The sequence below is a fragment of the Tamandua tetradactyla genome, chromosome 2 (genome assembly GCF_023851605.1).
Source record: "Tamandua tetradactyla isolate mTamTet1 chromosome 2, mTamTet1.pri, whole genome shotgun sequence".
NCBI lineage: Eukaryota > Metazoa > Chordata > Mammalia > Pilosa > Myrmecophagidae > Tamandua > Tamandua tetradactyla.
The window spans coordinates 63,127,770-63,138,706 of record NC_135328.1 but is presented as its reverse complement, the minus strand read 5'-3'; the positions used below and the strand labels follow the sequence as shown (position 1 = coordinate 63,138,706).

Genomic DNA, 10,937 nt, shown 5'->3' with positions numbered 1-10,937 from the left:
ACTGGCATTAGGTGTCGGTAGTCCCAGTTTAGCACCTGCTGGGGAAGTCATGAACTCATCATGGTCATATATATATCAGCTCTTACCTACCACCCTCCCCACCCCCACCATCACTTCCCTCCTTTTTTATTGTGTGCAGATATGTCTACGTTTCCATTCTCTGGCCCAGAGTAGATGGTAGATGTTAGATCTAATAGAGCAGCCTAACTATACATTAAACCCAGAAACCAGGAACAAGCAGCCCCAGCTGCTTATCAGGATGGGAACTCTCAGTGGCAGGGTGCCCTCCCCCTGGGTCATACAAATACCCCACCATTAGCAGATTGTCTCCTCTCCATTGAGAAGTGGGATGTGGGGAGATGCCATCCATCAACCCTGACCCAAGCAATTGGCCTCCCCAGGAGACTGGCAACGATGCTCACTGCTTTTTTGACCTTTCCTGCTGTGTTAGTTACAAAGCAGTCATTTGTTGAAAATTTCTGTTGTGCCTGAGCCTATGTCTCCATGACATACCATACCATATAGCAACTCGTTCTACAGCCGCCCACCCTGCTTCCAGTCAAGCTTGTGGCACAAGGGGATGGTGATAACAAGAGTTCCAGTGATTCATCTCAACCTGTCATGAGGTGAAAGCCAAACCAGTAGGCTGTTAGCCTTTAAGTTCACCAGTCCCAAGAAATTTAGTGAGCGAATTTGTACAGCAATATAAAAGACAAATAGCAAGCCCATATTTTACAGACCAAACAATTACTCAAGATATGAGTTGCCAACACCATGTATGGAATGTTTGCATGCTAAGAATGTTTGTATGTTAAGTTTTATCAATAAAAATATCTTTTAAAAAAAGAATAAATGTAGGTAAAATAAAAAAAGATATGAGTTGCCAGACCAAGTTGTTGTTTTTTTTTAACTTTTTTTTTTTTTATGTATAATACAACATATATATAAAGCAAAGAAAGGAAAAAGCAACAGTTTTCAAAGCAGTCTTCAACAAGTAGTTACAGGACAGATCCCAGACTGTGTCATGGGCTACCATACTATCCTCTTAGATTTTTCCTTCTAGCTGCTCCAGAACATTGGAGGCTAGAAGGATTATATATATTTTTTATCATCACTTTTTTCTTTTTTGTGAAAAACAACATATGTACAAAAAAAGCAATAAATTTCAACACACAGCAGAGCAATTAGTTGTAGAACAGATTTCAGAGTTTGGTATGGGTTAGAATTCCACAATTTTAGGTTATTACTTCTAGCTGCTCTAGGATACTGGAGACTAAAAGAAATATCAATAAAATGATTCAGCAATCATACCCATTTGTTAAAGCCTATCTTCTCTGTTTAACTCCACCAAACTCCACCATCACCATTAATCTTTCTATCCCACTACCTAGAGGTATTTGGGCTATAGCCATTCTAACTTTTTCATATAGGAAGGGTTGTCAGTAATAAGAGATAGGGAGATGGAACTAGCTGATGTTCTGGAAAGGCTAGTTCCTTTAGGTTTCAGGACTTATCTGGTCCAGGGACCCATCTGGAGGTTGCTGGTTTCTGAAAAACTACCCTAGTGGATGGAACCTTTGTAGAATCTTATATATTACCCTAAGTGTTGTTTAGAATTGGCTGGAATGGTTTTGGTTGAGGGTTGGCAAGCTGTGATAGGTAGCAATGTCTAACAGAAGTTTACATTACAGTTACCTTCAGTAGCCTCTCAACTCTATTTGGACTCTCTCAGCCACTGATACCTTATTTGTTACACTTCTTTTCCCCCTTTCCAGTCAGGATGGCATTGTTGAGAACCACGGTACCAGGGCCAGACTCATCCCTGGGAGTCATCTGCCATGCTGCCAGGGAGACTTTCACCCCTGAATGTCATGTCCCATGTGGGAGGAGGGCAATGATTTCAGTTGCAGAGTTGGGCTTACAGAGCAACAAAAGAGGTCCTCTGGAGGTGACTCATAGGCATACCTAAAGGTAAGCTAAGCTTTTCTACTACATATATAAGCTTCACAAGAGCAAGCCTCAAGATCAAGGGCTTGGTTTATTGATTCGGGTGGCTCTAATGTTTGACACAATATCAAGGGTTTCCCCAGTGGTAAAGTTTCATATTTGTTCTCCCATCCCATAGGAAGCTTTCCCAATACTTTTTGATTACCTGCTTAGTAATATTCTGGGATGTATCCAGGTATTACATTAAGCTATGCAGGATTAAAGGTCCTCATTCTTATTCTAGGCTCCCTCTGTTTCGATTGCTTAAATGAGCTATCTAGATAGGTAGAGTCAGATTATGTGCTACAGAAAAATTAGACAAAATAAACCTTTCTTCCTTTGGTCTCAAAGAGTAGATGAGGTTCTGAAATATAGACAATGTCTTCCTTACCCCTGTGTTCCAAATTACTTTCATTCCGACCAAGTTATACAAAACACCCCCTCAAAATCCAGAAATAATAATTACCACTCCAGACAAAATATGACTGCAACAAGTGCATACAACCTAGTCCCTTGTTTTCTTATAAGCATTTTCTAAATGAGACCACACAATAATTGCTCTTTTGTTTCTGGCTTATTTTGCCTCACCAAATGTTCCACAGGTTCATTCACAATGTTGCATGCCTCACAATTTCATTCCTTTTTGTAGCAGCATAATATTCAATCATATGTATACACCATCATTTGCCATCTACTTCTCAGTCTGTGCATCCTTCAGCCACCCGCATTCATTAGGCCTGATGTATAATGTCCAAAGTCCACAGCAGTCACAGATTTTATAATTTTAAATTGTTCTAGTAAATATCTATTAAAAAAATACTACCTTTTGAAAGACCACAAGTCACTGGGGTACATCAAGATAATTAAGACATAATCCTTGCCTTCAGGTGCTTACAATCTAGATAAAGAAAAATTAGGTAAGACATGAGCAATTATGAAGTGAAGTAGTGGATGTTGGGTATTTCATAAGAAGTAACTAAAATAGAATCATCGGGGTTCAAGCAAGAGAGGGGTTTCATCAGGTTTCTTGGAGGATGCAGTGTTTGGGAAATTCAACCAGCAGAGCTGAGGAGAGAGCTCAGCAGAGCAAAGATGTGACTCCCAGAAAGCAGGGAAGGTATTCTGGGAGCAGGGAAGGTATTCTGGGAGCACTGAATGAGAAGTGAGGAAAGAAAGTGGAGAGGAGCATGGGGCCTTAGATAGGAGAAGCAGTGGACTGTGGAGTTTGAAAAGCAAGCACTTTCCTTGGTTCTCCCCACTCACTCATTAGCTTTGTTACCTTAAGTGTAACTCCCGTTTCTTCAACCACAAAATGGAGGCAGTGATAGTGCCTACGTCACAGGGCTGTGGGAATGAAATGAGTTAATTTGTGTAAAGCGCTTAGAGCAGTGGAAGGCATCATGCGCATGAAGAGTGTGAGAGGGCAGGGTGAAGAGTTTGCACTCAATTTGGTCAGAGTCAAGGGAACTTCTCTGTGCTGGAATACGGTAAGATTGGAACTGGATTTGAAGACGATGAGTCTAGTGAGGGTGTCAGGGATGGAATAAAATGCAAGGGAGGGGCGAGCCATGGTGACTCAATTCCTAGGGCCTGCCCGTGCGGGGGGTGGGGGGAGGAATGCGAGGGAGGAGTACCCTTACTAGTAGTACTAGTTAATATAGTACTAGTAGTGGATTTGGCACTGCAGAAAAGGGATGGAATCTGCAGATAATTTGGGCAGGTTCTTAGGGGACTCTTAGCATGTGATTGACTGCATTCCTTTAGACATGGTCTGCTTATTCAAACTACCTGATTAAAATGCATGGGGAGCCAAAAATGATTCAAATATCCATGGTAAGAAGAGTATACCAGCCTGAACTAAAAGATGAAAAGCAACTCTTGATACATCAAAAGGGAAAATATGATCATAATGAATAGAAACAACCTCTAAAAGCTTTCAGTTGGCTTTCCATAATCAAAATTAATACTGAAGGGAGCTAAGAGTGTCTTGTTAAAAAGAACACATAGTTATTCACAAGTGGAGAGCAGACACCTTCCTCTTCAGGATGGTTGCTAAAATCGCCTTCTAAGCTGCAAAGGGCCAACCTCTACAAGCGGCTGAAAGTTCCCCCACCTTCAATCAGTACACCCAGGCCCTGGACTGCCAAACGGGTACTCAACTGCTTAAGCTGGTGAGTACATACAAGAGACCAAGCAAGTGAAGAAGCAGAGGCTGGGAAGAAAGCTGCTGACAAAGGTTATATCCCCACTAAGAGGCCACTGTGTTTCGAGCAGGGGCGAACACTGTCACCTCCTTGGTGGAAAACAAGAAGGCCCAGCTGGTAGTGATTACACATGACATGAACCCCATCAAGCTGCTTGTCTTCCTGCCCTCGTTGTGTAGAAACATGGGGGTCCCCTATTGCATCATCAAGGGGAAACAGGCTGGAACAGCTTGTTCACAGAAATACATGCACCACTATCACCCTCATGCAGGTAAACTCAGAAGAAAAAGGAGCACTACCTAAGCTGATGGAAACTATCAGGACCAATTACAATGAAAGATATGATGAGATTCAACATCACTTGGGGAGCAATGTCCTGGGTCAAAATCTGTGGCTCTCACTGCCAAGCTGGAGAAGGCAAAGGCTAAAGAACATGCCACTAAACTGGGTTAAATGGACACAGTTGACTCTTCTGTACATAAAAAAATTAAAGTTTTCCTTCCAAAAAAAAAAATCACCTTCTAAAGGCTTGCCACCAAGCCTGGGGCTCTCACTGTGTATTACTCTGTCACAAAAAATAATAGGTATCCCTGTTAAAATGCAAAACTTCACCTCTCCCATCCATATTTGATGTCTCAACATGAGTAATTTTGCCAATTAACAATTAGCCAGTCATTAAGCATCCCCACAGGACGGTTGAGATTTGAGTAGGAGCCCAGAGGATGAAATGATCTAGAACCCTGGATAAGAAAGTATGGCCATGGATGGGAGGCCAAGGAAAGGTTCACGGTGAGGAGAGGGGGCATGGGCTTTGGTTAAGAAAGGAAGCAGATGCATGAAGGGACTTGAGAAATATGCTTGCAACCTCAAAATTCTGTTGAAAATCAGCTCTGCCCTGACATGTTTAATGAAATCTATGTCTGTGAATCAAACTGAACAACCCCACTCTTCCCTCCCGCCCGACTCAGCGTTCTTTCCTTTTTGCTTGCATGTATGCCCCTGCCAGGGACTTCTACTCATTCCTTTTCCACTAGAAAGTGGAAAATGAGAAAGAGAGAGAGAGAACACTTACAGTTTTAACCCTTCGTGGTTTCAAATGGTCTGAAGGGAGTAGATGTCATCTTTCCCATGTGGCCCAGAGATGTCACTAAACTTACAAAACTTCAGGCTCCTCTGAACTTCACGGGAAGAGTGTGACAGGCTCATCTGCATGACTAGGAAGAGTCTAAAACCAGGTGGAGAACAAAGAAATTAGATAATAGTTTGAACTTAATGACTCCTGGAATTAAATTAAAAGATCTCTCTGGTCCTTGAATGGGGACAACAGTGCTAGACCTAAGAAGAGGGCTGCAACAAGCTTTTTTCTTTCCAGTCAATAGATGGCCACTTTCCCTTTCCCCTGGGGGGAAAACACAGACATTTAATTAGGGAAGAAATAGCCAACTCAGCCAGAAAGGGGTCATCCAGTGATGGACTTGCCAGGTCATTGAACATGACAGCGAACATCCTCAAGTCCACCAGGGAACCTGGGGGTCCGGGGACGGCCTCCCTGCAAGACAGCTCTTTAATTGGTTTGCCTCGTGGCTACCGAGCACATCCTGCAGTCAGGGCAGAGACAATCCTCTCACGGGCACCTAGACATACTCGCTGACTCATGAGTCGCGGTCACCGGAGCACATTCACTAATGCTAACACTCACATGGCTAACGAATCCCATGTGTGCTGCCAAGCTGGGAGAGCAGAGACAAGCCCAGACTCTGCGGCTACTCGGCCCCTCGGGCAGAGCTAAATGAGGATGATGACCTATTAATTCTGAGAACTGACATCTTCTTTTCAGGACAATTACAAGCATGTTGTATCCCCACATGAAAAATCAGTGCCCTTCCATCCACTGTAGATCAATAACTCTCCCAGCCTAGGCCTCTCATTTACATGGAAATGGGTCTTTGGAAGCTTTCGTTCTAGATTCACTTTGATACACTTTGCAAGAGACACAACATCTGTCTGTATTTGCCCATCAACTCCAACTGTATTAATTGTGATTCATTTTAATAGAAAGAAGTGGAAACAACTATGCAAACAGAGCCCTGTGCAAGATGGATTTCAGAGTTGAGCCACAGAAGTGAGATGCTTTTCCTGGGCTTTTCTATGCGGGTTACCATGGCATTCCCTCTGAACAAATTTCATGTTTTAAATATACAAAAATAACATGGAAACTATTTGGACAATATCTGGAGAGAACCGCCTACAAATAATGCACATATATCTAATTTTTATAGTTGGTTAAATTGGCTTCAGGCAGAATGCATTTATTTAGTGTTTTACTAAAGTCCCACAACCATTATTTCTGTGACTTTCCATCTGTAGAAACTGGAGCAGAGCCAGGTGTCCCAGGTCCCACAAGAGCCAGTGTGAGCTGAGAAACAATCGGGCTCTGATGAAAAGAGCCAGGGGTGCTGCCTTTCCCCAACTCATCTTACCCATGTTGGGAATCAAGGATTTGGGGTTGAAAATGCCTCTCACCCTAAGCTAGGTCTCACCTTCTTTCCCAGGCATAACAACATCTAAACTAATTTCAATTACTCACTGTCTTTTCTAGGGATCACTCCTCTTTTAAAATTAAAAATTAAAAAATTCCTTAGAAAAGGAACATCCTGAGAGTACCACGGGGGGAACAAGTCCATGAATGGACTCCTTCTATAAGAAGAGGGACCCTAAGCAATGTGAGAGGATTGGGTCACATGGCTGCAAAAGAGAATGCTGCAACCAGGGCGAAGGAATTGAAAAGGGGACCTGGGAGAAACCAAAAACTTTGTCTGTTTCATGACTTTGCCAAGGATTACTGTTCACTCACTTATACTATTATTCAGTTTATATGGACTCACCTAAATTTTTAGTGAAGAGTAGCAAGTCTTAGAGAGTTAACAGTATCCTAATATCAAAATGAGTCTATTTTTTCTTGATATGATTAGAAGGACTTCAAGAGAACTGAAAAGTAATTAGCTTTCTCACAATGTGATTTAAGTTCATTTAAATCCTTGTCCCTTACCACCTAGTACACCCCCCCACACTTCAGGGGGGAGGGGCTCTAGAGAAAGCCCAAGCACCCACCCCCACATCTCAACACCACCACCTCCCACACACATGTCACTTTGGAGGAGATCTGACCCATCCTCAAGTACCCAAAATTGGGCCACAGCAGTAGAGATTGTGGCTTTGATGGTTAAACTTAACGAGTTAATCCAGACATAAAGTGGCCCCTTTTCTGGATCACTTTCAGGTCACTTTCCCTCCCTCCCTTCTCTCCCACCTACTGGGTCAGCTACAGCAGAGGCTGCCTCCTACCTCTGAGGCCCCCAGAACCCCACACTCACCCCTAGCCCTTATACAACCAAACAAAATAAGGAGGGTGGAATCCATAGGAGGCAGTGAGAGGATAGCCAAGGACAGCCTGCCATAGGCCTCAAAGAAAGGGATATTGTTCTCCTGGAGATTTTTCTGGGCCATCTCTCACCTAAAGCCTTAGGATCCCAGAGTGGGTGAAAGGAACCAAGGATGTCTCCCCAGGCCTTTGTCTTATCTAAGCCTTGAGCTGTGGGGCAAAAGAAATCTCCTAGAAACGGTTCTGCTCTCTTGGCAGGATCTGGATGTCATTGTTTTTCTCTGAGGCAGTCAACCCTAAACCCTGCTAACAAATGACAACACTGAGTGGCCCTGAAATCTGTGTTTTTATTACCCATGCTCACCTGATTAAGCTTCATTAAGCCAGAAGAGAGAAAAAAATTGGACAATTCAACCAAAATAATTGGTCCCTGAAAAACTGTGTTAATGATACAAGCCAATCATGACAAATAAAAATAATGAAAAGCATATTACTTTCCATAAAGCAAATAATAACCTGAAATAGCATCTACTTTTTATTTTTATATTAAAATTCTCTTTTGAAGTTCCATAAAGACTTTACATCATTTTAATAATTATTACCATTTTGGACACTTACTATGTGCCAAGAACTAAGCTAAGATTTTATATATACTATGTCATTTAATGGTAGCATCCCTAAAAGTTAGACAGAATTATTCCCATTTTATAGATTATGGAACTGAGGCTAAGGGAGGTGAAATGACTGCCGAAGGCCACACAGTCAGTAAGTTGCAGAGCCAGGATCCTAAAGTCAGTACTTTAAACACTTCAATAATATCCTAAATCCTAAATTCCCCCTTCATAAGAGGTAAGTCATGGGAAGCAGAAAATGGGTGATCTTAAATACCATTCTCTGTATGGGGCAGATGATATATTTTTCTAAAAGGGAAGCTGTATTTTGAGCTTTTACAGATCCAGAGGAGGACTGGAGAAGAGGCTTTTAAAGGAATTCTAATCTTCTGCTACATGAGTCCTTAAACAGCCTCCATTAGTGGAGGAAAGTAGCTTGGAAAGGGGTATAGGCCCTTGAGCATTGTATTTTTTTAAAAAAAAACAAACTCTGAAATCACCTGGGTTGTAATACAGCCTAACAATCCAACTGGAAATGTTTCAGTTGGTGGTTGGCTTTTGGTTCATATAACCGATGCCAACCTTTCCCTGTTGACAATGACTCTGTTCTTGGAGTGACCCAGGGTCTATAGATTCTCCTACAAGATGAGGAGGTAGAAATGAGTGCTTGGGAGCTTCAGATATTAAACACTGCTGACCCATGCATTGTACTCCCCTGTGAGTAGCTAATGGGGAGGGTACAGGGAGATCAGCCTAACAGAGGCAAACACACCACGTTCAGTCTTGTTCCACCACTCCCACTCCCCCACCTCAGCCTTATGACCGGGGCTACTTCCCACTTGCTGAGCTTACTTATATATTACTTATATATATATTATATATTCATATACCATTTAACCATTCAAAGTGTACGATCAATGGTTCACATCATCATATAGCAGTGCATTTATCATCACAATCAACTTTTTTCCTTTTTTGTGAAAATAACACATATACAAAAAAGGAATAGATTTCAAAGCACAGTGCAACAATTAGTTGTAGAACAGATTTCACAGTTTGGTATGGGTTACAATTCCACAATTTTAGGTTTTTACTTCTAGCTGCTCTAAGATATTGGAGATTAAAAGAAATATCAATATAATCATTCAGCAATCATACTCATTTGTTAACCCCTACCTTCTCTGTATAACTCCACCATCACCTTTGATCCTTCTATCCCACTCTTTAGGGGTATTTGGATTATGGCCATTTGAATTTTTTCACATCAGAAGGGGCTATTGATAATATGGGATAAGGGGATGGGACTGGTTGATGTTCTGGAAAGGCTGGCCCTTCTGTATTTCAGGAGTTATCTGGCCTAGGAACCTACCTGGAGACTGTAGGTTTCTGGAAAGTAGTCCTAGTGCATGGAACCATTGTAGAATCTCAGCTAATGCCCTAGGCGTTCTTTAGGGTTGGCAGGAATGGTTTGGGTTTGGGTTTGGCAAGTTATGATAGGTAACAGTGTCTTAACTGAAACTTGTATAAGAGTGACCTCCAGAGCAGCCTCTCAACTCTATTTGAACTCTCTCAGCCATTGATACCTTACTTGTTATACTTCTTATTCCCTTTTTGATCATAATAACGTTGTTGATCCCATGGTGCCAGGGCTAGGCTCATCCCTGGGAGTCATCTCCCATGCCACCAGGGAGACTTTCACCCCTGGAAGTAATGTCCCACATAGTGAGGAGGGCAATGATTTCACTTGCAGAGTTGGGCTTAGAGAGAGTGAGGCCACATCTGAGCAACAAAAGAGGTCCTCCAGGAGTAATTTTTATGCATGCCTATAGGTAGGCTAAGCTTCTCCACTCATGCATCATCTTCACAAGAGCAAGCCTCAAGATCAAGGGCTTGGCCTCTTGATTTGGGTATTCCTAATGTTTGACACAGTATCAGGGGTTCCTCTAGTGGTAAAGTCTAATGGTTCCACAACCCCTACATGGGACATGACATTCAAGATGAAAGTCTTTCTGACAACATGGAGCATGGCTCCCAGAGATGAGTCTGGCCCTGGTACCATGGGATCGACAATGCTTTCTGACCAAAAGTGGGAAAAGAAGTGTAATAAAATAAGGCTTCAATGGCTAAAAGAGATCAAATAGAGTCAAGAGGCTATTAAGTTTGCTTTCCTGGGGCCTAAAATTTCCAGAGGATTCCTAAGCCAGATAAATCCCGAAACCAAGAGGAACCAGCCTCTCCAAGATTATAAATTAATTACATCCCCCTATACTTTAGTGTGGACACCCCTTCTCAACGTGAAAATGTTAGAACGGGCCTTGCCTCAAGGTCCCTATATATTGGGAGAAGGATCAAAAGAGAAGGAGGAGTTATAATGGAAAAAAATAGAATTTAACAAATGAGTGTAACTATTGAATCACTATGTTGATAATTTCTTCTAGCTCCAGTGTTTTGGAACAGCTAGAAGGAAAAATCTGAAATAGTGGAATGGTAACCCATAACAGACTCTGAAATCTGTTCTGTAATTACTTGTTGAAGTGTACTTTGAAAATGATTGCTCCTTCTTTCTTTTCTTTGTATATATGTTATATTTAACAATAAAAAAAATTTTATAAAAGTTTAATCGTTCCATATTCCCACCCCTCAAGGGACTTTGCCAATACTTTTTGATTATCTGCTTAATATACTCTGAGATTTATCCAGGCATTACATTAAACTATACAGGATTAAAGGCTCTTATTCTTATTCTGGGCTCCC

The 10,937-nt window shown here is 41.8% G+C and overlaps 1 pseudogene; it reads left to right on the top strand.

The window, feature by feature from the left end:
* The first annotated feature begins 3,386 nt into the window (after positions 1 to 3,386).
* LOC143656359 (large ribosomal subunit protein eL8 pseudogene) lies at positions 3,387 to 4,643 on the top strand (annotated as a pseudogene).
* The last annotated feature ends 6,294 nt before the right edge of the window (positions 4,644 to 10,937 follow it).